Source organism: Falco rusticolus, chromosome 6 (genome assembly GCF_015220075.1).
Source record: "Falco rusticolus isolate bFalRus1 chromosome 6, bFalRus1.pri, whole genome shotgun sequence".
NCBI lineage: Eukaryota > Metazoa > Chordata > Aves > Falconiformes > Falconidae > Falco > Falco rusticolus.
Genome location: NC_051192.1, coordinates 32,417,410 through 32,443,605, shown reverse-complemented (window position 1 = coordinate 32,443,605; position 26,196 = coordinate 32,417,410). Strand labels below are relative to the sequence as shown.

General features: G+C 36.7%; 1 protein-coding gene across 1 annotated transcript in view; it reads right to left on the bottom strand.

The window, feature by feature from the left end:
- NKAIN2 (sodium/potassium transporting ATPase interacting 2) overlaps positions 1-26,196 on the bottom strand; it is a 573,334-nt gene that overhangs the window by 269,585 nt on the left and 277,553 nt on the right. The window lies entirely within an intron of this gene.

The window sequence follows — 26,196 nt, the reverse complement described above, 5'->3', positions numbered from 1 at the left end:
CCTCTAGTTGTTCACAATTCAATTCTGCATGCTTGATAATTTCATTCCACACACCTACAGCACTGCACATGTGTGAAACACAACAGAGACACAACACTATTCCCTACCTGTTTTAGCTGAGGGGTATTTCCTTTCTTTCATATCACCAACCCGTTTCTCTCAAGTATTTAACTTACTCTTGTTTTGTTGTCTTTCCTCCAAACTGTACTGATTAAATTTTATTAAATTACTTTCCAAATCAGGAAACACTGTTTTCTGCACACATCTGTATTATATCACCTTCCGAATAAGCAAACAATATTTTTGACTTAACACTAACCGCCTCTTACAAAAATATAGGACAAACCATTGTTTTTCATGAACGACAATCTCATTCTCTAAATTGAGTGACAACTTATGTAGAATGCTTCTTGCATTTCTTTTAAAAGTGCTGTTTTGCATCAGATTGTCTATCATTCAACATGCCTTTTTCTATTCAGTCTTCTAGATCCTGTGAAAACAATACAACTCTGTCCTTTCTTGGGAGATCTAAACTGAGACTATATCTAACATGAGTAAGATTTAGGCCTCTTTCAATTTCTTATTTTTATAGATAGCCAAATAATTACCAACCAACTTAGCTATTAGGTAGGCCATGTACAGATTTTAAAGAATTATGATAAATATTGTTTTGGACTAATGGAAGCTAACACAGTTTTAAAGGTTCAAACTGCTTTACACAGAAGTAATTTTAGGTAAAGCATGTAGGTTACATATATTTTATAGGACAGGTCTTTCTGGCCCATAGATATGGTCACAGATCATAGATTTGTTTGGGTCAGAAGGGATGCTCTGAGGTCACTTGGTCCAATCTCTGCTCAAAGCATGACCAGCGTAGATCAAGTTGTGCAGATATTTATCCAGTTGAGGTCTGAATAACTCCAGGAATGGAGATTTCATGGCCTCTCTAATGCATATCTACTCTTTAAGCACAGGCTGCTCATAAAGCTTTGGAAAACAGGAACTTAACATGGTAATAACACTCTCTTTCTTTTCCTTTTTTTTTTTTTTTTTTTTTTTAACCCAGCTCTGAGATATTAAGTATATTCAGCATTTTATTTTCCTGGAGTTTGCTCATGGTACACCTAGCTTTGCATGTAACATGGAGCATTATAACTACCAGAACAAGAACAGTAAACATTATTCAAGATTCAATAAATTTAATTTGGCCTTTTTTCTAACTTTGCAGCATTTTAGCTTGCTGCTTTTAGCACATTATTTTAATAACTTAATGTTATATACGAATATACGTATACTCTGATGTAGTTAATACAAGTATTCCATCTGACAAACAAAGGTAATTGGATTTCTTACAGTGAAAATTCTAAATAATACATTAGATTGTTTTCCCAAAGAAATAAGACTTAAGCAGCAATATCCTTTAAACAAAATAAGACTTAAGCAGCAAATCTGTTCCCTTGAAATAACTTCTGTGATCCTAAAGAATTTTAAATGAACTGGACAAAAGACTAGAAGACTCAAAGATAATATTTCACAAAAGTTTCAGGAAAATAGGCCTACAAATGGGAAGATACACTCTATTAAGTTACAAGACCATCTTTTATCCATCAACACAAAGGGGAAAAATATGTGGGAAAGAGCCACTGGAAACTAGGTTTCATTAGATCTGTTGTTCATGGCACAGCTTGTTACATTGCATGTAAGCAACAGCTGATTAAAAAGACTCCCTTGCACACACATCCAGCAAAACACTGGAAGGCACTCCAAGGCACTTGGGAGCTGCTTGTCCCAGCAGAGACCTTTATGCTTAACACAGAGAAGTGAATCTTTTCCACTGTTTAGGCTATCACCAAAAAAATGACAAATTTATCTGACTTTTAGATACACTCTTTTAACAAGCATCTGCAGATGAACTACAAGATACGGTTTAAAAATGTCTTAAAAGTATGTTTTAAATTGATTCCTTTTGAACTGTTATATTAAGTGATTGCTGTCTGAATTCTGTGAATAAACACTGAGTATAATTGTCTTGAAATACAAGGATGCTTTTGCTTCCCACTGCTTATTTAAGATGCTTCAGATCTAGCACATCTTTTATCTCCAGATCGCATGCCGTCATAAATGCCTCTTGTTGCCTATGTGCTTCAGCAAATTGTTGCGGAATTCATCTCTGAGGGTCTATGACAATGAACAAATCCCTCTGGTACTCTCTTTTATATGTATCTAATTAGAAATACATTTAATAAGAGTTCTTCAAAGGTCTATAACTGTATTTTTTGGTCCTATGTGTGGGAGTTCAAGACAGCTGCGTTATCTGACAGAAGCCACCACAATGCTGTAGCAGTCACATATCAACAAGACAAGAATCTTGATGAACACATGTTTGACCAAGCAGGAGATACCATCAGGAGGCATAGCAATGACAACACAGCTTATTATTTTTATGGAAATCTGCACTGGAAAGGGGAATAACTGGAAGGTTAAGACTGAAGATTTAAATACTTACTATTTTGCAAGGTTGTAGCAATCGGTAGAAGTTATTATTTGGTAAAATAAATTATATAAACACAGCTCATATCTAGAATAGACTAACCATTCTTCAAGTAAACATGAATTTATAACACTCTACAAAGAATTATGAGAAGAATTACCTGCTTTATGATTTATTGATACTGTATAGTTACAGGTTTGAAAATTTGCTATGAATCATCACAAATTCATATAGGATGTCTTTTTTTTTAGGGAATGGGAACTGAAATATTAAAGTTCTTGTAACAGTACTAAGAATCCATACATCTCTCTTCACAGTTCTCTCAAAGTTGGTTAAGTCGCATTATCTCCATTTTACTAATAGGGAAACTGAAGGTCAAAGAAATCAAATTAATTCCACAGCCCAATAGAAAAATGATCACAAGGGCACAGGAACCAATGGTCCAGGTAACCTACTAGTGTCCTTGATATAAACCTAGTCACCAGAACTCACATTTAATATTTTTGTTGTCACTTTACCTGAAAGAGAAATATGTCCCATACCTTTTGAGCATAAATAGTGAGTGACTCTGACAGCTATGAGCATTTGAAATTTAAGCCTTCCCCCAACTCCCCCCCCCCCACACCCCCCCGAACTTTACATGATATTTCTCTTGCTCCCAAATTCTTTCTGGATATGTGAGTCAATTGCAATCACATTTGACTGAGGGATACAAGGGCTCCAGATCTACAAGATATTACCTCGTGCAATTCAAAGAAATTTAATTGTTGCTGCGATTAGTGACTTGCGACTTCTTTTTAGAATTGTACACAATTTTAGTTTCAGATTCTTCTAAATATTATGCCCTAATATCATGCTCCATTCAGGAAAAAGAAGCTGAGTGTTTCTAAAATGATAGTTACTACATTTGCCATAGCAATTAAAAATGTGATTGCTTATGCTATTTGGGCAGCAATACTTGAGTTGTTCAAAGATTACCTTGAGCCCAGTATGTCTGGGAAGAGCACCACTTTCCAGTAACATGGTAACAACTGTCCACAGTTATCACTATCTTTGCTTCTAAATTTATTTTCCCATGATTTCCTGTCTGTGAAGATACATCACTTTGAAATACAATTTTCAAACTTATCTTTTCCCCATCAAATCTGATAACAAATGAAATTCTGAATACTTGGCACCAACATACTATGTAAACTTAACGATAACATTCAGCTAATTTTTGAGATGCCTACAGCTCTTGTTACCTTCGAAAAGCCCCTCTGAAATAGAAACAACTATTTGGTGGAGTCAGCTGTTCCTGAACAGCAAAGTCCATGATTTAACTGTCATAACCTGTGGTATTGCCTGTTCAAACCTCTTCAGCACCAAACAGCAAAAGTTCTGCCTCTTGTTTCCGTCTTCCTGGAACCTCACCTGAACTGCTCTGGGGAGACGTCAATTTGAACTGGCAATGTCAGCAGTCTGCAGGGTGAGTTCATGTAGCCACTTAGTAGCCATCCTCTAATTTAATCATCTCTGCACATTTTTCTCTTTCCTTCCTATTCCCATTTCCTGAGGCATTCCCCTGAGAGCTGATGAGGGTGTGGGCAGCACACTGTGGTGGAAGGTCCAGCTCTAGAAGCCAGCAGTAGCCACACCTCAGCAGGAAGCCTTCAGAGCAGAGCAGGATCAGAAACCACATCTGACTCCAAAGAGGAATCAGGAGCTAAATTCATGCCCAGGAGAGATTCAGTTATTGAATGCATGAGGACCAGCTGTTTTAAGCAGAACTACTGCTCTCAGCAACCTAACACAAAGAGCAACCGTGCTCTGCTGTTAATGATCCAGTGAAAGTTTCCTTGCCCAGCATTTACCTACAGGTCTCAATGGTAGACAGCTCAGGGCCAAAACCAGTAGCATTGACAACAAACAATAACTTTCTTGGCAGCAGAGGGCTTTGTGCAACCAGTTAAACTTCAATAAATGTTCATTCACTTTCTTGAATGTACTGGGAAGCTCTTGCAGAATAACATAATACTCTGGATGTTTTTCATTGCTTGTAGGTTGCCGCAGCGTGTAGCTTGAAGTAGTTTTGCTTGGCTGAATTCTTCATATTGTCAGGACTTGCACCTTTTCTTGCCTCTTTTTTAAAAAAATATTTTTAATCAAACATAGTTATAGTGTCAGAGCACTGTCCATCTTTGTGAGTTTCTGTTTCTAAGTGAATGTGAATTGATTTTGTATGATCCATTTTAGAGTTGGATTTTTCTGTCTCAAATTGCAATGATGGTCTAGTTTTTCTGCTTGTGGTTATCAGCGAAATTTTAACACTTTTGCATTGAGTCCTTGGCTCTTCAGCCTTTCCTCAGTCACAAAGTATACATATGTTCTCCTTCACTTTGCTCCCTCAGGTAAAAAAAATTCTCTGATATTTTACTTCATTTACATTACACCTCAATAATTAGTGTCCTCTGCAAAACTGACTGAAAGCTGCAAAACTGTCAACTACATGAAAACTGGTCACTACCAAACAGAAAGTTACTGTTGGTTTGGGTTTTCACTCCTGAGCAATACTTCTTGCAGATCTAGAGGAAGTACTGCTTAAAATTTCTTCCCAGATGCTTCTGTACACCCAGTGGCTATGTATAAACTTTCGAGCTCCTTGGGCTCAGTTATAAGCTCCGATTTTGTATAGGAGTATAGTAACTCAATTTTCCCCTTAATTTGTGTGGGAAGGATTCATAAGCATCAAAGGCAGGAAGAAAGCTGAGGCACATTCTGGTCGGGTCACAAACGGATGGAGGGACAGCCCACAGCCCAGCACATTGCTGTGATGTGCAGTCACTGCTCAGTCTACTCACAGCCAGGAGTTTACAGCTTGGGATATACTCACTGGGCTCCTTTATTAATTTAGCTGCTTCTGGTTTGTTTCCATTTTCGTGTGTGCCAGATTTATGCTGGGCTCAGAACACACAGCATAGATGTATTTTTTTCTGAAGACATAGCTCCAACTCCTTCTGCATAAAAGAATCTGGATTTCTACAGAGCATATTACTTGCTGGAGTGGTATCCATCTGCCCACATTTTGATGTCTGCAATGCAGATGTCCTCCTCTGAGCAGTGTCTAGATTCCTGTTACAGTCATTTGCAAACAAAAGGCACTTCCAGGGATCAGTTAATTTCTCAGTGTCTGACACAGGTCACTCCACCCTTGCTGTCTGGAAAGCTAAACTCCTTCAAGGCAAAATTCCCAGTGTCACAGAGCCCATTAAAAATCTTGCACTCGTGACATCAAAAATGAGATAGAAACTCTGTACTACACTGTTCAGATACGCACCTCCTTTTTTTACACATAAACAAAAAGAAGTAAGCGATTTAAATGTCACCAGTGCAAACTATTCCCAAAGGACTGCTGAAGAGATATCTTCTGAGAACAAATGTCTCTTGTATCCTGCACACACTGATAGTCCTTTAATGCTTAAGCTTGAGTCATTCATTTGTTCATTTTCTGCTTCTTGGCTTCACAGCTTTTTAGGTTTCAGTGGAAAAGACTGAGAGAAGTGCTAACATGGCAGCTGCTTTTGGGTACTGCATCACTTTAGTTTGCTTTTCAGCTTCTGCTTCAGTGTCCAACTGTACCTTCTTAAAATATTACCCTAAACACTAAATGACAAACCTCCATTCCAAAACCCATGAACAAATCAGGAGACATATCAGCCCATACATACAGCATTTATAAGAAAGATACATAATATTTCCTCAGTGTAGTGACTTTATTCTTAATAAATAACGATTTATTTTCATATGATGCTATAAGGGTGAATGGCCAAAATGTAAAAGAACACAGAAATACATAACTTATATTTTAGCATTGTTCAGTCAATCTACTACATTACACTAGGTTGTTACAAATATTCTAGATCCCCAAAGATCTAGATAGTATACAGAAAGTATTCTGTAACTAAGGGCTTACTTTAAAACATCTTTTCTTTAAAAAGGCAGTATTTCTGCCATTTTCCTTACAAATGGGGAGCAGAGAATTTTTTTCTTGTAATCTCAAATTCTTTTCTTTTTTCTTTTTTTTTTTGTTTTGTTGGTTAGTTTTGGGATTTTTTTAGGTTTCTCTTGCATCTGTATGTTAAAGCTCATGACCTTTATAACAAAAGTGCATTTTATATACTCGAGAACGTAATGTAAGGCAGAAATTTTAACAGGACATAACTATTCAATCTTTTTGACTTAGGAGTAGAGATTTAATTGGTTTGGCTTCACTCATCATTCAATTCCTGTATTTCTTTTGATCACACCTTTGTTATGAAACATTTGCCAGCAGGAAGCAACTTCAAATATCTGAACAGTCAATTTACTATAACACAGCACATATCCACCCAGCTGCTGACACATACATATACATGCATATATTCACAAATGGATTAATATTTTTCCTCTTACACTACTTTCCTAGTTTTTTTCAGCATCCTTTCTTTTGTTTGTGGGAGAGATTGTAAAGTCTCTCAAAATAGAAATGACTAATTAAATGTAATGGGAAAATTATAACAGATCATTCTCAAATAGAGCTCAAAATGCTTTCTTTATATTAGAAGTCTAGTCATACATCTATTTTTCAAGACATAACTGGAGATGGTCAGGTAATAGTAAAGCTTAAAATAGTGCTGTTTTGATCTTCTATGTCTCTGCTTCAATTCCAACATGAATCTACCAGGTTATACCTCAAATGCTGTGAGTACTAGAAATCAATGCTATACAAGATCTAAAAACCTGAAATAATGGCTTTAAAATGGCACTATTTTTTGAGCCGTTCTTATCAGCTGTTAAATTCATATTATTGTTGGCATAGAAAAAAAGATAGAAATTAAAATGATGTGATTTTGGAGGTCATTTGGTTCTTCAATGCAAAACCTAGAAGTATTTAAAAAGAAATTTTCGAAATCCTGCCTTCTACACCATTTTTAAGACACTAAACATTTCAAGCCCTGGATTTCCTTAAGAGTTTGTATATAGTGGTCAGTGTAGAAATTGCATTCACAAGAATTCAAACGAACTTCTATGGTTATTTTTTATTATTAAATCTCAGGGGGAAATTGCAGGAATTGTTGCTGTAAAATTTCACTGTAACCACAGAATATTTTACTAGTGATTTACCAATTAAAAGAAACATGAACAAGATCACTGGCTAGTATAAACTCCTACTGCTTTATTCAAGGCTTTATCTAAGAATGACTCTTGTTATGGTATGAACCCAATGCAAAAAAATCCCATACATTTAACAGAAATGTGATAGGTGGAAGAACGGTCTTGCATGTACAAGTCTGCCTCAATTGTTAAGAAAGATTTGGAAAAATGCTCAAGAATACATTGTGTAATAACTTTTCTTCATAATATGTGAATAGCCCCCTAGCAAGAAGTGGAGTTGCTCCCTCGCTGTTTTGTCCACTCTGGCGACCACCACGAGAGGCTCCACTGACACTACCAGTTCTTCAGGGTGGTCCAACAAGCCTCACTGATTGCCCAACCCCTCTGTGGGGTGGCAGTGCTTCTCCATGTGGACTCTGTACCATGCTCACACTGCCATACACTGGTATTTCACACAGGGTAAACCAGCCTGCCCAGCTGAGGACCACTTCTCTAGGTCCTTTTCAACTTCAGGCAGCCCTATGAGGAACCTATCTATTCTGCTGAGTGACCAGACATGAGTAGGAACATTGTCTCTCCCTCTGCTTGAGCTGGACAATGTGCAGCCAGGAAGGCAAGGTGGTTTTGTCCAGATAAAATAAACAGAAGTATATTCTTGTTGTAATCTAACAAGAAGAGCTTCTCACTGGAAAGGAGGGAAACCATAATTTGCTTCAGACATCAGCATGTTGGTGGAGCTACACATGTATTGACTGTTTCCTTGGTGTCTCTGGCCTTTTCAGAAATATCTGAAAAGAAAAATCTTGATTATAATTAAGTCATTGAACAGTTTATTTTAATGGAGTTTTTAGCAGCTGTGCCCATTCAAATTCCCTATTAAAAATACAAATCAAGGCACTCAGAATTCTTTCAGTGCTCATTTTTAACAGAATGCAAAAAATAAAATCAATAGATACTGCTGCTAGGAACAGAAATCTACTGACATTTATCTAGATTCTTTTATTGATGCTTCAGTATTTGAGTGCCAACTGCAACTATTTATAAAGGGAATCTATCTTCCTCAGTGACTACATCAAAATTCTTGCTAAAACTAAGCCATTTACAATAAGATCTTTTTGATAAATTGGGAGGTTTGTATTCAACTTCCCAGGTATTTTTTTCTTCCTTCCATTTTCTCTGACTTAACACCTTAACAGTCAAAGCCATGAGGAGCTTGGCCACTGAGTTCACAGGGCTTTCAGTTTAGTCTTCGTTGTTCATATTCCAAAGGAGATTCAATTGAAGCTGAAGATATATTTGTCATAGGAAAAATAAATCAGGAACTTCAGGTGCTTTCTTACTTCTCTGTAAACTGTTTCCTAAAGCACAACTTTTCAAAAATTCCTGACACCACTCCAGAATTTTGGAAAAAAAAAAAGGCGCATGGCTAATATACTAACAGAATTTATGTTTCAAGATTGAAGAACAGAGCACAGAGTTTCGAAGTCACTGGCTGGCAGCTCTGTTTTGGGACGTTAGTGGCTGTTTTGAAAGTACCAGTCAACTGCAAATGTTACTCCCCAATCTTTTGAAATAACAAACATACATAAATTGGACCTGCAGAGTGTTCACCTCTAAGGCGACCAAAACTAGCACAGCTGTTTAGAGCCAACTGTACTATGGAGCCAAATTTTCTTTAGGAGGCTATGACAGCTGGAGTGGACAGAGCCAAATTCTAGAAGCACAAAAACTAGCTTCATGGTGAGCACAGGGTTAGATGCAACTTCCTTGTGTAGGGAGTGCATGCCTGTGAGATTGTCACCCTGCCCAGATGAATGTGACTGACTCACTGAGTGATGCTAATGAGCCACAGGTAGGGGAGAGAGGAAGACAAAGAACATACTACCCTTCTGGTACATCTGATTGTTGAGACTGCCTGTTTTGGCAAGATCAGCATGTTTTAATGTAATATGGGGCTTTTTCTTTTTTTTTTTTTCCCAGTCTTTTTCAATCTCAAATGTATTCAATGAGATAAAAAAGAATCGAAGTTATAACAATAAAATAAAAGTAGATACTCAAATATCACTCTTTCTGAAAGAGCATAAAATGCAAAGTGGACCTCTTTTTCTAATTTCTTCAGGGAAATTTAAGACTGTGTGTGTCTAAAAAACATTTATTTCACACTAAAACCAGACTGCACATATTCAAAGGAAGTACTAATCTAAAAATACCTTCTTCATTTGTCAATCAATCAATATCTGACTTTACTCAAATCACCAGCACACTTTGTTTATTAGATGAATTACGGCCTTTCTCAGGAAGGTTTATACCTGTCTCTGCATGTGTGTTTGGCTGCGTGTTATTCAAGAAACAATAAGAAACCTTCTCAGAGCATCTTACGGAAACTGTCTTTTCCTTCACTTTCAACCTGCATCACAAAAATATTAGCTAAAAATATTGTAAGCATTAGGCTCTTCCAGTTCTGAGAAACCAGTGATGTAACCAGATAATTCTGTGGTACAGTCCTCTTAATATACATAGACTAGCCAAATTCTGTTTCCCTAAACGTGATACAATCAAAGATTAGCATAATGTTCCTTATCCATGCCTTTGAGCCTCTTTCAATCATGACGTAACTTCCAAATCCTTCTTTTTTGGTAAAATTACGGTAATTGCATTTCTCTGACTGTATCTGACTTTCTTTCTTTGAAAGTACCTGTTGCTTCTCTCAACCACATATCTCAAATACACTAAATAATGCTTTCAGCCTCCTTCCTCTGGAGCTCTGAGTTGCATCTCAGTTTTGGGTGAGCGCATGTGCCTATTTTGGATTGGAACAGGTTATTGTTACTATTTCCTTTACTGTTAACCTTGTCACAACTACCTTCTAGATTGAGCATTCTCAAAAAGTTCTTTATAATTTAAAAATAAAACAGGAGAGATTTTCAAACACCATCCAGGAGTAAGTCTGGCATCTCTGTAACTACAGATGCAAAAAAACTCAGGACATTTAATCGTTAAGACATCACTGACTGGGAAGCCTGCCACCAACATCCACACTTGATGCACATACATTGTCTTTTGGCTCTCTACAGCTATGCCCATCTGCTTCAGTGGCATGGTGCCCGCTTATCAGCTAGTTGGACAGTTTCAGTATGCAGAGGTGCCAAATACAGGTTTTACATGGGTAGCCTGTATAACCCTGAAAATGCCATTTCTTTTGTAGGAAGAACTGCTAGTGCTGAGATACTAATAGACTATGTCTTTGTGCATTTTATTTTATTTTTTTATATACTCACTGCAGATGGGTTTTGCCAAAATGATTTTTACATCTCTTTTACAAAGAAACATATGGTACTGGTAGTCAAAGGGAAAGGAAGCAGCATCTACAGATAAGACACTGATGAACAAAGCCATTATGAGATAAAATTCACAGAGTATGGTAGGTAAGGAAACTGTGCTCTATATGCCACTAATTTAAAGAACCAAAAAACCACGCAAAAATACAACCTTACCTCATTTAAAACATTTTGAAACAAGAAAAGCTTTGCAAATGAAGGAACTGGATCTCTCTGACAGGAATTAGGACAGATTATTATATGACAACACATTGCTGAGATGTTCTAAATAGCCCTAGCTTGTCCTACAGAGATGACACAACATTCCCACAAAAATTTAATGAGCTTTTTTTTTTTTTTCCAGTTTGTATCTGTAGTTTAACCAATCTTTTAACTAAGAAACATACTATTTTAAAAATGTTTTCCTCGCATTACATGAGTCAGGGTCACAAACTTCCATGGAGACCATAACTGCATCAGAACTAACAAATAAAATAGAATAAAATTAGATCTTCATATAAAGGTACAACAAGAAGTCACAGCTATTTGGAATGTGAACCCTTAATCACAGAGTAGTTCTTATTAAAAACATCACATTATTTCTTTAGGCATTAAAAAAAGTCTGTCATTTTTCACATTCTCAAGAGGTAAAATGCTTCATGAAAAAATTATGTATTGCTCATGATAAAAAAAAATATATACAAAGTACTGATTATGTGCTAGTTAAAATAGTTCTGGCAAGAAACATTTACAATTTCAGAAGACTATTTTCTACAACAAAGTAGTGATTAATGAAAGACTCAAAGGCTGGGAACTTGTTGGAAAATATTTAGGTAAAAAAACCTCCTCTGGAGTATAGTGTTCTAGAGTTCTTGAAAATTCATCATTGAAATATGTGGATGGTATAGAAAATCAAATTATAACTACAGTTCTGTTTGGATGTATAACCTGAAAACAACCATTGTTCAGTATAGATATTATACCACGCTAAGTCTAGACTACATGTTCTTTTTATAGCAATTCTAATTCAGCAAATTGGAAACTAAGTAAATTATTTAACCTTTAAATTAAACAAGTTGTTAAAAAAAATCTTGAGAATTACATGATGAGGGAATTAAACTAACTTGCAAGGTACAAGATGCATATGAATTTGTCATTAATACAATCAATTACAGCATAATTTGTGATATAACAACATTAGGAGATATAGCAAATGCAGTCAAGAAACTCAACAGTATGACTATAGGGTCCAAAAGCTGCCTTGAAACATAAGATTACACAGCTTTGCTTTGCTTTGAGAGGGGTGTTGGGCAAGAAGATTTTCAGGGGTTCCTCCCAACTCAGATTTTCTTCCAGTTCTTAGATTCTTACAGATCTTCCTTGGCATTATGACTGTATGTACAGCTCAGATGGAAAAGGCATACCCATTATTTTGATAAACAATGTTACACAGACCCTGCCTCAGCACTTTTTAGGAAAAGAAACACATAGCAAGTTGTTGAAAGGATGATAGCTCAACAAATTATAAGGAGGTAAGAAAGGTCAACAGAAAGGGAATAAACAACTGATCTTTCAAATGGGGTGGAAATATATCTAGATGTCAAGATGGTATTTGATGACATTAGTAATGAAAGGCATGGAAGCTCCCATATTGTGGCAGAAGAGCCATGTGACTTTCATTGCAGCAACCTAGTTTGCCATGCAAAATCTGAGCACCACTGAGCAAAGAATCTTCGCCAGTGCCCCCAGCATTGCCACATCAGAGAGACTGTGATGACAGTTTTATGACAGGAGACAACAGCATGACAGACTGATAACTTTGCTTGGAAAAGCAATGGGTTTTTTAAGAGACCAGACTGAATTATTCCAAATTCTGTAAGGTATAATGAAAATTGAACAGGTTTCTTCTGCTCTCCAATTCCAAGTGCATACTCCTCCCAGTCTGTGGAAATAAGTACTGAAACACCCAGTAGGAAAACACTGTCATTTTTTAACTGCTTTTGCCTTAAGATCAACAGGATAATTTTGTGACCATTGAAAGAATTTGTAACTATACAAGCTAAAGTTCATGGTTATATTTCATGCTTGGATTAAATCAGAATATGCTGCTGGCCTGATTGCTTAGAAGTTTCAAAAATAATTTCCTGTCCAAGCACAATAGTTTATTTCATGCAAAGAAAAAAAAAAAAAAAAAAACAAAACCACAAACCAAAAAAAGATGCTTCCAAGTATCCAAAGGAAATTTAATTAAAATACTGGAAAATTAAGAAATGTGAGAATGAGAAGTTACCCATGTTAATTTACATCAACATCCAATTGTTTTTCATCTATCACAGCAGAGGTTCACTGGATGATACTGTTCAGTATTTCTTTTAACCTTCATCACCCATTTCAGCTTTGTGCTTTATTTACTGAGGTTTGTCAGGTTTTCTTAGGCCAGCTGACTTACTGCAGCTTACAAGTACATCTTAAGCATGAATTGCCTTCCTAAGACCCTGGCTGGGCAGGGTAATAGTTATTAGTCCCATGTTAGAGATGAGAAATTTCTGCCACAAATGAGTCTGGGGCACTGAAGGCAACCACGTTACTCATTATCAGTGAAAGAAACCCATGTTGTGCACTAATAAGGAGATGCTCACTTTGATCACGCAATTAAAGACTGTAACATAATTCAGCAACACAGGTGGCTAAATAAAGGTCACAGAAGCAGCTTCAATTCTGGAACTTTCCTGGTCTCAGGTGCTGCATTTGCAGCTTTAATAGACTCTTATTCTGGTGCATGTAAAAGTATGTGTGCATAGGCATTTTCACAACTGCGCTTGTACTGTAGGTAGAGGGTGTTACACAGTCAGGTAGCCACAGTTAAAAACATGTGATGATCAGTGTCCTCCACATGTGCTGATGATAGCAGGAGGATAAGGCTCTTGTAGCTCCCAGATAAGTCTTCTGTTAATACGTAGGTATAAATAATTTCTATCTTGTTTAAAGAAAACATTGAAAGATTGAAAACAAAAAGAACCCCCTAAACAATATTACAGAGAGATGCTCATCTACACATGAGTCATTAGAGACCCTCAGCCTCTCAGAACAGACCTGAGCCAATCCAGGCAACAAAATCAAAGAGGGGAACACCCCAGCAGTTACAATCAAATAGGCTAGAGGCTTCTGCAGTTTTCCCTCCTCCCTTTCCCTACAGTGAACGATGGCTTGCTTTCTTTCCTCCACATGGATGGTGCAAAGAAAGGATGGTCTCTTTTGTTCTCCATCCTGCACAGGTGCCAGTTGCTTGAGCCAGGAGAGGATGGGCAGAGGGAGAGCCTGTGCAGCCCCCAGGGTTCATCCGTCTGTTCAGCAGGAGCAGAGTCTGCTCCCTCAGCACTGCTGCTCAGTTGTGGGACGGATGGCTGCACGCTGGCTCTCTTGCCTAGAGTTTGCTGCCATCCCCTAATTTGAAATCCCTGCCTATTCAAACAAAGCTAGATGAATTTGTGATGGGGACAAATGACAGCCTGAAACAATGCCCTGTGGCATTTCTTCTGTCTTTCTTTCCATGTCAAATGTCACACTGACATTACAAAAAAGAATTATTAGAACTCATTAGTGTAATGGAGATATATATATATATATATAAAACCCCATTGTTTTTAATTCCTTTGCTCTAGATGATCAGAAAGGTTGAGTCACTTTAACTGTAAAATAATAAATAGACTTAGGCAAAACTTTAGGTTGAAGGACTTAACTGTAGCCCACTCGTAAAAGTGGTTAAATATCAAAAACCTGTAATGGAAAATGTTAGACAACTTTTTGTGTAAGCACTTATTGCCAAACCTGACTATCATTATGTAAATCATTAAACAGATCCAGTCATTTATTTCTCCCCATCCTCCTTTAGAACTTCAGATGGTGAGTGAACACACTGCTGGGACTTCAAGTAATGTTTGGCAGATATGTCCTAATTCTTTGATAATACTTCAAAAGAAACAGAGTCTCACAGAAAAGCTCTGCTGTCCTTTTGCCTACAAGAAATTTCAGTGGATTACCCAAATCTCACTGCTTTTTTGCTGGTCACCTCTCCTCATGGTTAGGAATTTTTTTGCCCTCACTTCTTCATTACAGACATCCCATAGCAGTAGTAATACAGAGAACAAACATGAGAATTTTCAGAGCAAGGAGGGTAAGGAAGATAAGAATATTAATACTGCAGAGAGTTAAAGAAAAAGTCTCAAAACAGAAAAGAGTGAGTTAAAGGTTAAGTAAATAAGATATTGTTCAAATACATAAGCCATGAGAGGTCATTGGAGAATATGGTTCCATCTTGAAGGCATAAAAAATACAATATCACTGACAGAAGAAAAAGATAAATCTAAAACACAGACAGGATCTGTGCCTCACATAAGCACTTGGGAACAAAAGCCAGAAAGATAAAACTCCAAGGGAGCAGGGGGTGGTGATGATGGTGATCGTGGTGGGTAAGAAGAAAAATGTCAAAGTATCATTGTCAGTTCAGTAGTGGCCAGCAAAAAATTAGAGTTGGAGGATTAAGAAAACTTCCATGGCAGTTGGATTCTGTCCCAGAACACTAATGAAATGGCAACATGATAAAAGAACAATTAGCTTATGTTTGCAATCTCTTAGCTGCAGGACCACTTTCTGTAGAAAAGCAATGGAAGAAACTGCAAAGCAGTTTGGCATTAAAATGACAAGATGGGAATCTAGAACACCCATAGACTTGTCACATAGATCTAGCTATAAAATTAGAAAACCAACTCTCCCACACCAGACAGAACCGGTCCAAAGGAATCAGAAAGTCTTGGCTTAGTGGTATCATCATGAATTCATCTCAGGGCTTATGCAAATGTTCATTGGGTTAACAGGGCAGAGCAGCAGAAGGCAGACCTGGGTAGAGAGGAATCCTTAGAAATCTCTGTCCTTTCTCATTACTGAACACTCACTTGTCTCACCCAGCCTGTGACCACATTTGCCTGGGGGTGAATGGATGGGGAGAACAGGGTAGTGAAACCTAGTCCTTTGTCCAGCTGCATCATTTGCAGCGCCTTTGGATGAATTAATTCTGTAGAAACTTTGCATGCTCCCAGTTTGAGAACCTATTGTCATGATGACATCCCTGTGGTATTCATTTTGGAATAAAATGCTAGATGAAGTATCATAAGAGGCTGCTGTGTGGCTGGGATCTCTAACACGCATTCCCTATTTACCCCAGAGCAGTTCTTCTAAGTGTGCTAATGCTTTTGCCTGCTGAAGGTGTATTAGGAAGCAATGAAGTGGATCTTTTTCTTTAGATATCCCATGGGAAATTCTTGCAGAACATTTAAACTAATAAATGGCAAGTCTTACAGAAGGTCTCAAGTGCAGATTGCAGATCCCCTCACTTTCACTGGAAAGAAGCCAGAGGCTGGACTGTACAACTGTTTTGATTCAGCAGGGATTTCTGGCTTAATACTTTATTTTGTTGTGGAAACTGAAAGACCACTATATACAAACCTGCTGAAATTAAGCCTTAAAAAGCCTGCAGTTCAACATTTTTATTGATGAAAGAAAGATAAAGGAACATCTGCCTAACTACAGGGAAGTCCTGGATCTTTGTTTTAAGAAACATGTTCCCTAGTTTCTTGACTCTGGCATGAATTGCACTGTTCAGAATCCTGTCTAAAAATGATCTGTAGCCAGCATGTATAAATCACTGCTGTGACAGATTGGGTGAGAATATCTGTTCGATATGGCAAGTCTGCAGCTCCTTCGCATACGCTTTTTGATACCCACCCTATTACAAATCTTGTGGATTTAGCATAGTAATAAAGAAATCAAAGGAAGTCACTGGGAAAAGACCATGTGCTGTCCAGCAAATTCAAAAACTTGTATATGATTAGTTTGCTTCCTTCACTCTCTACATGTTAGAAAGCAAGTAAGAAATGGACCTTAGCCAGGATCTGTAAAGTATCCACAGTATCCAAAGGATCTGGGACACAGAGATGTAATTAACAGACTGCTGTAAGAGTTCACATTATGGTTAATTTTCTCATTTTATCTTAATTCTTAGGAATTAGAAAGCAGAAAAGAAGGCTTGGGCTCATTTAGTTTCACAACTGGAAGACAGCAAGACTGTTGTATGACTGATATGTCACAAGGGTTGTTGTGTCTCCAGACAAATATTTATTAAAGAACAGTTCTATGAAAAACAGTCTTGATTTGCAAATAGCTATGATATCCATTGTACTTCTAAATGATAGTTTGCCAGGCAGAAGGTTGCTCAGGGAGAGGTGAAACTCTCCCAGACCATGCAGAGTAGACTTGGTCTAACCCTTTCAGTAATAGATACCTAACAGGAATGTATTCTGTGATATAAATAACACTTCTTTTTGATTCTTGAACTACAGATCAGTTGTGAAAGATGTATGTAAAAGAACATCATTTCTAAGTGTTTAAAATGTACTTGTTTAAGGTTAAGTACCCTCTATCTGGATAAGATCACTCTTATTGCTGGATAAATATTAAGAAAGACAGTATGGATGGACAAGAGTCTGATGCAGTAGCCTCTAATTCTGAAGACCTCAAATCAGGGCTTAAAATCCTAAGGTGAAACAGAGAAAAAAATGTCTTGCAGATAGAAAAGTAATGAATAGCACAAAAGAACATGTTGGAGGTTTGATCTCAGTGTAAAAAAATACGTTTCTATTCCTGCTTGTTACATATTATCCTCAAGTGGGAGAGCTGCACAACCAATTGAGATACCTCCAGAGAAAAAGGGATGCAGTTTTACTCAGACACCTCTTATGATGACATTTTAAGCTCTGATCAGTGTTTTCTAGCCAGAAAAACAAACTACAAAATATTAATAAATTCTAAATGTGCATACGGCACTGCGTGAATAAAAGGGAAAAAAAAAAGAGTTCTGTCTTTCTAGAAATAACAAAGAAGAATTTTAGCTCCACTGCTGAAATAAGGGTTCATTTTTGTTTTTAATGTAAATGCTTGAGACCTGGGAGGGGAAAATATATCTAACTGCATTGACGTAACTGCTATTAGATCATCAGTATAAATGCTACTTTGTCACTATGTTATCTTCCTTCCCAGTTAACATAATTTTTTAAAAAAATAATCATTATAGATACCACTATGAAGTTCTTATTCCAAGTTATTTATAAGGATAAATTTGTTTTAAATTAAATTAATTTTGAATCAAGAGATTAAAACTGCTGAAATATACCCAGCAAGTAATCCAAATATCACCTGAGCAGGCAGTAAAATTCAAATATCAGCCTAACACCATTTCTGTCCAAGGCTGATTTTACTATTGAACTCGTGTCTTTAATTTTTTGATTCTGTTGTCTGACATACTCTTGAAGTATTTTTTTAGCTTGTTTGAAGCTTTGCTGTACTCCAAGAATACCTTTACACTTGTCAGTTGCTTCCGGCTTATTTAGAGATTTCCCAGTAGTGTGAGATTTCCTGCCTTGTGCCGCTGTCCTAAGAAAGATCAGGTAAGCAGTCTGCAGTGATTTCCCTGGCATAATAACTAATTTTTTTTTCTTTCTTTTTTTTTTTTTTTACTTTTCTTTTTTCCATAAATGGTATCTGGGTTTTTTTCTTGTTATTTCCTAACAAAACAACAAAAAAATATAGCCTTATCTTTAAACTCCTGTTGTATTGTGGCCAAGTGTTTGAGAAGCTTTGATCGCTTTATTGACTCATTTTTAAGCACAGAAATCAGAAAAAAATGTTGCTATATTTTCCAACAGATTCAAAAATAATAATAAAAAACACCAAACAAACAACAACCTCAGCATCATCTTATCGTATTTCTTGGCAGAAATTTTTAAACCTTTTCTAAAGCCAGCAAAGGTTATTGATCTGAAAGAATATTTGAAGAGCATTAAAACATTTGCAGTTATTTCAACTGCAACTTTTGTTGCTCTAGTGTTAGCTCAGGCCTCAAGAACTTCAGTTCATGGTGTCTGTTCTACTCCTAAAGTATACAAGTGTAAGGGAAGTCATGAGTTCACAGATTCCTGGGAATCAGAGATGCAATAATTCTGCTATATTTACCCTTGAAAGTAAAACTGGATAGCTGTAGGTTGCAGACTCCACCATGCTGGGTTTTCCCCCACATATTTATCCTTTTCCTTTCACTTTTAGCAATATTGTCACATATTAGCTGATTTTCCATGGAAATTTTAACTGGCTCCAGAACCAGCTCTCTGTATCGATGTTGACTGTTTCTACCTTCTTAATAAAAACATTGCTGTTCCTCACCACCTACACAAGCAGTCACTTCTTTTGTTTTTTATCCCTCAGTATTTTCCCCTTTGCCACCCAAATGTGTTAATAATTAAACCTGACTCACAGTTCACTGATTTCAAGGGCAAAAATTAGAGACACGGTGCTACAATTTAGCACAACTTCCCTGGGAAGTTCTCATTTCTTAATGACCTATACTGGAGTAGTTGCAGAACCTGTTTACTAATGTTTACACTCTCTCTGTATGCATGCCATACCTTACTCCTGCATGTCCCTTTGTGTTTCTCCTTTAGCACCACACTGCAAAATTTGACAGTACATTTGCTATGTGATAAGTGGAAAAATATTAAGCTGGTGTTGAAAACATTTACCCAGCACACTCAGGAATTTCACATTGGATTCTAAATCCAGCACCTGAAGATTTCAGGAGGATAAATCAAAGACTTCTTCACCATTTCTTTTCTGTGACAAGATCATTCAACTTCAGTTAACAGCAATAAATGAAGGAATCCTGAAGTTGTCATCAGGTAATATGTATTGCATGGGCAGAAATCTCCTACATGTATTTCATATCTAATGATCAAATCTAGCATGATGAATATAATCCTCATTCAAAAACACATGTAAATATATATGATTAACTTCAAACAAAGTCCATTGGAGTCAATGGAACTTAAATACTTGCTAAGCATGAGATACCCGGCTGAACAAAATGCAATGTTAAATGAATCCTATTGAAGAATGGGCTTTGGTGTTATTAAATGTAGTGGTACCTAACGGACAGTAAACTGACTTCCCTTAGCAGTGTTTCAAATTCTTCCCTTTAAAAAAAACAAAGAAGAAAAAGAAAAGAACAACAAAAGGGGGAGGGAGGAAAAAAGAAAAGCATAAACAAAGAGGTTCAAAAAAACTTCCTAAAGCAGATTATGGTGGAAGAAAAATGTCATCTTTATATCTATACATTTCTTTATAGAAATATAACCTAATTTTCTGTTTTAAACTGTTAATAAGGTTAAATATTTGCAAGGCACTCAGAAATTACAGTAGTGAGTGCTGTAAAGCTACTTATTTTGATTAGATTATATGTGGCAGATAGGCCAATGACTGAAATATTTGGTCATGGGAATTTAGATACATTAATATTGGAACTAAACTGCTCTTTCACCTATTGGCCTAGGATGAGGTACCCAGCAGGTTATAATGCAGGTGGTACCACAGATGTCAACTACAGTATGCTTGTGTCTGTTCAGTGAATAAAAAACATCACTTAATTTTCTAATGCTATCAAGTTGCCTGTTTTCATGAGAATTAAATCCATGTAATAAAAACAAAACACAAAACCTCAACTAAGTTCTGCATCTGCAATATCGTGAGATTTTTGAAAGGGAGGAAGGCATTCACAAAATAGATACTGATTACTTTCAGGGTCTACTACAATTACTCTTAGTTATGCTTCTGATTTGTTGTTTTTATTCATTTTCACTTACCATGACGAAAAAAGCATCCTATCAGTGTTACTTTCAGCCCTTAAGACCAAATTCTTAGTTGGTACATTCAGTGAAGCTCCTCTGAAAGCAATAGCTTCCCACATATTTATACCAGGGCTATAATCCAGACAAGGATTTTAAATCCTCATGTCTGCTGCCCTGTGATAACTGTGTGATCTTTTTGTGATGTCCTGTTATCTGATACAGCCTAGACATATAATAACTTGTATGTCATCTAATGTGTCATCTTGTTAGAAAAGGAGACAAAGCTGAAAAGACGCTTATCTGCAAGCTCTTATTTTAAGATAATCAATAAACTCTTCCACAATAATTGTATCCTGGCAGCATTCAAAGAGCAGACACTGGACAAACAGAGCTGCAGTGATATCTCTCTGTTCCCCAGGCAAATGAGGGAAAACTTCAGAGGGACTTTACTGCCTTAACAATCACAGAAAGAAGGCAGATGGGGAGCATCAGCCTCTGAGACCTTTCTGCAGTTACGAATGGACTTCCCTGTGCTAAGCCTCTGCATGGCCATGCTTTTCTCTTCTGTTCCAGTGGTGTCTTTCAGCATGCTGAGGGTGTGCATGGGGTGATGCTTCCCTTCGCAGCCCCTTCAAGGAGTCTGACACCCCCAGGAAACCATAACAAATGCCCACTCTGATTTAGCACATGGTCATTAGGTGCTAAGATACAAATGGGGGAACTCTTTCAAAATAGAGCCTGGTGTATGGTCACTGTATGTCTTTGCCATAAAACACAAGTAGTCTCTCCTCAGTACAGCTTTACTCTTGCCTATATCACTGTGATTGCTACCTTCATTTCTCCTTACTTTTTAACTTTTCTCTCCAAGTTGCTATCTTATCCCATCATTGCTCTATTTGTACAATGTTTAGCACAACAGAGCACATTCTTGGTTGGCTCCTAGAAATTACTGTAACAAAAGTGATTAATGATGATATTAACGGCAGCAACCTTTCAGACCATGCATTTCACTGGGTGATAATTCAAATCCCAGCATTCTGCCAAGAAAGCTTATTTAAACTAAAAGGTGTGAAATTAGTCTGCAATTTTCCAGAGAACGTATAATTTATTACTTGCATAAACAGGTGATAATGCTCATAAATGCATTTTCAAAACTGCAAATGCATAGAAATAAGATTTTGTAAACTGGACCTTTTTGCTTCATGATTAATCAAAAGTTATTTATTGTAAATACATTATTACTCAAAAGTTTGAGTCCAACATCATACAAGACAGCTTCTTGATGCATTGGCTACTAGATACCAAGCTTAGCAGTAATACTTTGATCTTCTGTTTAGTTTGGTGAAGATAGTACCTATTTCTGTTGTTTAGGCTGTTTCATAAATCATATGAAATTATATGCGTGCGTGGCTGCTTTACTTACCTGAATAATCAATACCATGAACTAAGAATATTATACATGAATGTAGGAATTGCATTCAACTTCAACAAATATTCAAATGTACATGATTATAATCATGGGGTATTTTTGTCTCTCAGCCTTGAAGTTTCATGCTTCTGAAGGTCATTTATTGGAATACTGCCAGGAAGAGAAGACATAGGAAGCAAAGTAAATTCTTTTGATATGTTGTATAAATATTTTTCAAAGTGTTTTTACAAGGTTGACCAGATATATTTGTTTGGAAAGATGCCTTCAATATTCCTGTTGCAATTGCACATCTCTCATAGATCTGAAATGCAAAGTCATCATCTGTTTAAGAGCTTTAGGAAGCTCAGTAGGCAAAAATTCTTTCACATTGTAGATTTGCATTTAAATTTTATTTAATTTAAAAAGAGAAGCTGTTTTTTCTGTCTTGTTTTAGGTCTATGTCAAATTCCAGTGGAAATCCTCTTTCCAATCAATCATATTGTGGATCTGAATTTATAGCCACTATTCCCGAAGAGTGTTCGTAGTTATCTTTATGCCTAAGTAGTCCTGCTGAGTTCAGTGGTTTACTGATATGTAAAAAGTTAAAACATGCATGTAGGTGTATGTAGGATTGATTCCTTAGTTGTCAGAATCTCTTTGTTCACGTCAGCAAGCCTCTCATGACTCCACACAGCTGTCTATTCACAGAAAATCAAAGAATAGGTAGTTCAACCACTTTAATGAGTAAGTGAAATGAAAAACTTCTAATTAGATCTTTCATGAGCGTTAACATTAACATTTTTTACTATTAATATTCTTAGTACCTTTTCACAATATTTGCAATACTTGCTAAATACTGTATAATGTAATGAAAGAGTCATATTCTGTTACCTTTTTTGCTTTCAAAAGAGTCTTTAAACTTTTAAAGAAAACATTAGGAATGAATATTTACTTATGCCTTGCATTTTGCGGGTTGGAATTTGTATTAGAATCAAACTGAGGTCATACGTAATTTAGTTACGGCAAACCTCTCCTTGTTTTGTAAAACCGAGGCAAATTTTTGGACAAGTGATTATTCTGGCAGTACATACAGAATTACATAAATGGTGAGAGAAAACTTACGACTGGAGAAGCATTTTAAAATAAGTAACTAGCCAAAATGCAGCTATTTTTTGTTTAAGATACAGTTCATACCCTGGATTAGTGAAAGGAGAGAAAGAAAATTTCAATTACAACTGTCATCTGTTATGTATATTAAAAGCTCTCCATTTCCACTGGTGACAATCACAGCATGCACACAACTATTGACTAGAAGCCTTTCATGAGGAATGGATTAATAGCACTTCTCCCTCTGGTAGTTATAAATATTTCATTTATAGCTCAGGAAAACTTCAAATAGTTAAGCTATTAATGATATCATTCTCCATTCTCCTACCATGCTACTCCTCCCATAAGTTTTACAGCAGGAAAGCCTTACAAGGGTAGAAATCAGTTTTCACTGCAGTATAGCGCATTCATTATACACCCTGACTTTCTAAATGCCCTCTTTTCATATGGTCTCCTTGTTCTTGGTGCATGTAATTAGAAGTATAACTGAAAGCAGTGCAGTCTAGCTTCAAAGGGAGGTGTACTGAGATAGATTCAGCATTATCCAGATCTTTACCCATCCTGCTACAATCCTGACCTTAAAGCTATGGGAGTAAACCCTCTTTTCACAAGACTTGGTGCAAATCTCAGCTTTGGTGTAAAAGATTTTTAAAAAAGTAATGTGAATCCTTGGAGGTTTTCAAAGACCCAGCTGGAGCAACTTGATATACATTCAATGTTGACCATACTTTGAGCAAGAAGTTGCACTACAGACCTCCTGAGGTCCCTTCAAACCATAATGCCTGTATAATTCTGTACTATACTGGCCTTATGACATTGTGATGCCATCTGTATGTTGCAGTTCACATGCCCATGTTCTTATCTCCTTCCAGAGGCTGTTTTGTGTTTTAGATGTTTTCTACAGGAAGTGGTAGGTTTCTCTCATCTCTTTAATACAATAAAAGCCTTTAACACACCCCCTATAAGTAGGAAACTTCATATGACTGTCCTAGAAGAATCTGGACATTCAAAAGAAGTGTTGACCGTGAACTAATTCTGTGACTCTGTATAAAGTGGCACTTACCTGCTAAATTGGTACTAAGCATGAAATGTACCTTTTCATTTTGCTTGTTTGCAAAATTTTATCAGGCTTTGAGCCATAATGATTAGCATTCTGCTAACAACAAAAAGGGGTGAAACCATGCCTCACTCCTAAGTTGCATTGAAGGACCTTCTGCCTTCACACAGTTTTAAGGAAACATTTGCTCCTTTGGCCCAGAGGAATTAAAACAGAGATATAATGATAGTATGGCATTATTACTTGATGTGCTGTTGATTAAAAAAATAGCATGCCTTGTCTATGTTAGGCTGATAAGCTAACTAGTCCTAATGGGCACTGGACCTTTGAAGACTGGCATAAACAGATAGCATTCTACTCAAATACTAATTCTTGAGGATCCCTTTGCTTTTCATTTTTAACTTCTTAAGTAAACATTCCTAAGTGTAAATGTTTCCTAATAAGTGAGTAGAAGTAGTTCCAAATGCCAGAGAAATGAAACAGAAAACTATGGACAAGAATATTCCTGGCTGGGTTAACACAGCTGTCATCGACATTCCGCACACACCACTCACTATGGAGCTTCAAATAGATTACACAAAATAGATGGAGAGACAGATGATAGATTATTCATTGAGAGTCAACTCCTACAGGGAGAGGGCTTACATTTCTCTGATTTTTGTACTCCCTCATGATAAAGGTTACACTGTAAAGAAATGCAAACTGTCCTCCCATTCAAGTAATAGCAAGGTCTGACTGTGAATACTTAGATAGATTTAAATGAGATGGGAAGCATCAAATGTTATGGTTACCTAGTGTAAGACCTTACTGAGAAAAAATCAAACCCAAAAGAGCAAAAAGTCCCCAACACGGTACTTAACAAAGTTGCGCCCCCAGAAAACCTTTCTTATTATGCAAAATTAGATTTGACATTTCAGATTTGTTTTCTAAGTGTAGTGGAGAAAAAAATACAAAACTCTTAAAACAACTAAACAGAAGTAGTTGACAGCAAGCAATGGCCTTATAATACAGCACCAGCACAAGATGTACAGGAGCAATTCAGAGCCTATACAACCTTAAATCTTATTCCCTTGAATCTCAGATGAGCAGTCACTAATGTACCAAGTTACTCTACTTTCACCTAGCACCCTCCCCATATAGCTAGATTTGAAATATCTTGGTAGAAAGTAATTCAATGCCAAAACAAATATGTTTCCATAAAAAATTTCAATTGTAATAAAATGAAGGTTCTAGAAATAGCAACACCAACAAACCAATTGAGACATGCCAGTGAATGGGAGCTACTTTGTTTTTATCATGAGGCAAACTCATGGTTCACTTGGTAAAGACAACCACAGCTTGAAGCATTCCTCTCTATTTGGATTTCACAGGGGAACTAATGTGAGCAAATGCTAACCACTAATGTTAATAAATGCCAGTCTCTGTGAAAACGTACATTACTAGTAGGGAAAGCAAATTGTCACATGGATTGGGCTAAACCTGGATAGTTGTTAGATATTAAATTTGATACTGGACATCTGAGTTAGATTTTTGCAAGCTCGGAAACATACTGAAATATTTTCTCATTCCAGTAATGGGAAAATATGTATGTACTATTAGGCATCTCATTAAAAAATAGTCAGTCCAACGTACTGTTCTTTAATGTACTCTTAATTCCCTGGGAGTCTGTGACTGGAACACTCCAGATTTCTCATCACTTAGCCAATATTGCAGCTCATCTCATCAGCAGAGTATTAATGGTCTGAGGAATATGTTGTATATGTGAAACCTAGGGAGTCTAGTGGTTCTTAAGGAACATATAAGACTATACTCAGAAGTGGAACTGGAATCAGTCAAGTTCAACATGTGCACAAAAAATACGTTTGCTATCCTGTTTTGTTTGTAAGAGCTAGGAACAAAAAATTGAATTTCCAAAATACAACAAGAGGAGATGCATAAAGTTGCTGAAAAACTAC